The sequence below is a fragment of the Oncorhynchus tshawytscha genome, linkage group LG09, assembly GCF_018296145.1.
Source record: "Oncorhynchus tshawytscha isolate Ot180627B linkage group LG09, Otsh_v2.0, whole genome shotgun sequence".
Taxonomy (NCBI): domain Eukaryota; kingdom Metazoa; phylum Chordata; class Actinopteri; order Salmoniformes; family Salmonidae; genus Oncorhynchus; species Oncorhynchus tshawytscha.
Window position 1 is genome coordinate 81,653,406 of NC_056437.1, and position 2,912 is coordinate 81,656,317.

At 41.4% G+C, this 2,912-nt stretch overlaps 1 long non-coding RNA gene across 1 annotated transcript; it reads left to right on the forward strand.

Moving 5' to 3' along the window:
• The first annotated feature begins 1,804 nt into the window (after positions 1 to 1,804).
• LOC121847330 lies at positions 1,805 to 2,428 on the forward strand. The gene is made up of 3 exons (XR_006084201.1): positions 1,805 to 1,917; positions 2,011 to 2,084; positions 2,273 to 2,428. It is a non-coding gene; the product is annotated as an uncharacterized LOC121847330 (long non-coding RNA).
• Positions 2,429 to 2,912: the final 484 nt, after the last annotated feature.

Here is a 2,912-nt window from a genome sequence, read left to right on the forward strand (position 1 = left end):
TTTTCAAGATCTCTGCAATCCGCCCTGGCATGCTGTCAATTCATTTCTGGGCCACATCCTGACTGATGGCAGCCCATTCTTGCATAATCAATGCTTGGAGTTTGTCAGAATTTGTGGGTTTTTGTTTGTCCACCAGCCTCTTGAGGATTGACCACAAATTCTCAATGGGATTAAGGTCTGGGGAGTTTCCTGGCCATGGACCCAAAATATTGATGTTTTGTTCTCCGAGCCACTTAGTTATCACTTTTGCCTTGGCAAGGTGCTCCATCATGCTGGAAAAGAGATTGTTCGTCACTAAACTGTTCCTGGATGGTTGGAAGAAGTTGCTCTCGGAGGATGTGTTGGTACCATTCTTTATTCATGGCTGTGTTATTAGGCAAAATTGTGAGTGAGCCCACTCCCTTGGCTGAGAAGCAACCCCACACATGAATGGTCTCAGGATGTTTTACTGTTGGCATGACACAGGACTGATGGTAGCACTCACCTTGTCTTCTCCGGACAAGCTTTTTTCCAGATGATTCAAACAATCGGAAAGGGGATTCATCAGAGAAAATGACATTACCCCGGTCCTCAGCAGTCCAATCCCTGTACCTTTTGCAGAATATCAGTCTGTCCCTGATGTTTTTCCTGGAGAGAAGTGGCTTCTTTGCTGCCCTTTTGGAGGCCATCCTCCAAAAGTCTTCGCCTCACTGTGCGTGCAGATGCACTCACGCCTGCCTGCTGCAATTCCTGAGCAAACTCTGTACTGGTGGTGCCCCAATCCCACAGCTGAATGAACTTTAGGAGACGGTCCTGGCGCTTGCTGGACTTTCTTGGGCGCCCTGAAGCCTTCTTCACAACAATTGAACCACTCTCCTTGAAGTTCTTGATGATCTGGTAAATGGTTGATTTAGGTGCAATCTTACTGGCAGCAATATCCTTGCCTGTGAAACGCTTTTTGTGCAAAGCAATGATGATGGCACGTGTTTCCTTGCAAGTAACCATGATTGACAGAGGAAGAACACTGATTCCATCACCACCCTCCTTTTGAAGCTTCCAGTCTGTTATTCGAACTCAATCAGCATGACAGAGTGATCTCCAGCCTTGTCCTCGTCAACACTCACACCTGTGTTAACGAGAGAATCACTGACATGATGTCAGCTGGTCGTTTTGTGGCAGGGCTGAAATGCAGTGGAAATGTTTTTTGGGGATTCAGTTCATTTGCATGGCAAAGAGGGACTGCAATTAATTGCAATTCATCTGATCAATCTTCATAACATTCTGGGGTATATGCAAATTGCCATCATACAAACTGAGGCAGCAGACTTTGTGAAAATTCATATTTGTGTCATTCTCAAAACTTTTGGCCACGACTGTACATTTATTCACTCTGTGATAGGGTTGGATCCTATATGCTACTTTTATTGTCCTGTAAATGGTTCAGTGCCTATAATTTAGGCTGTGTGTAGAATGGGGCATAAAGGAAATTACCTCTACTAATAAATTACTACTAGATTATAGTGATAAGGAAAACAGCATACAAATTTGGCTTGTGTATTAATTTGCCTATAACTAATCATAATTCCATTATTTTTACATAAAAAAGAGAATACTTCAAAATGAGAAGATCCTGCCATGGAAAAGACAACTGGGTGGACATAAAGTGTAAAGGAGGGAAAATAACTCCCACCATGCAGCAGGACACCTTCAGCTGTGGGGTCTTTATAATGCAGGTTTGATAGTTATATTTTCAATAATTAATGGTTAACTGTTATGTGACATTAGGTTAAAAAAAACTATATTTTATTTTTTGGTGTAGATGGCCAAGGAAGTTGCACATAACTTCCCCTACATCTCCTCCCAAATTGATATAGAATCTTCAAAAACACATGGAGCAACTTGGAAAAGAAATGGCTGAGGATATACTAAAAATGTCTGGTAATGACATTTCATTCAAAGTATATGTAAATTCTTTATTTTTATGTAGTTGTGTGGGAGAGCCATATGTTCAGTTCATGCCTATGATTTCAGAGTTCAACAAAGCCAACAACTGTTTCATGTGTGCCACTGATAAAGAACCTGGATGTGGCCCAAAGACTGACTGGGTTAGTAACTTTATTTAACATGTTTATAATCTTTTGACAACAGTGACACCATGTAAGACAATTTATGATATAACTCAATGGATGGCTAATTCGTCATACTGCATTGATATTATTTATAATGTGTTACACTTTGTTTTGTTTTGATTGAATGTTTGCATGCCAACGGTGGTTCCATGTGCTGTGCCTAGGAATGAAGACAAAAGAGTTCAACAGAGTAAAGAACACAAACTAGAAGTGCAGTCTTTGTTGTTGTAAATGTATGCTATACCCCATCCACACTGAAGAGGCTCTGACATGTACATCAACCAGGGATAATGTCTGCTATACCCCATCCACACTGAAGAGGCTCTGAAATGTACATCAACCAGGGATAATGTCTGCTATACCCCATCCACACTGAAGAGGCTCTGAAATGTACATCAACCAGGGATAATGTATGCTATACCCCATCCACACTGAAGAGGCTCTGACATGTACATCAACCAGGGATAATGTATACTATACCCCATCCACACTGAAGAGGCTCTGACATGTACATCAACCAGGGATAATGTATACTATACCCCATCCACACTGAAGAGGCTCTGACATGTACATCAACCAGGGATAATGTATGCTATACCCCATCCACACTGAAGAGGCTCTGAAATGTACATCAACCAGGGATAATGTATGCTATACCCCATCCACACTGAAGAGGCTCTGACATGTATATCAACCAGGGATAATGTATGCTATACCCCATCCACACTGAAGAGGCTCTGACATGTATATCAACCAGGGATAAAGAGAAAGTTAACATGGTGAAATGTTTCATACTTATTTGAA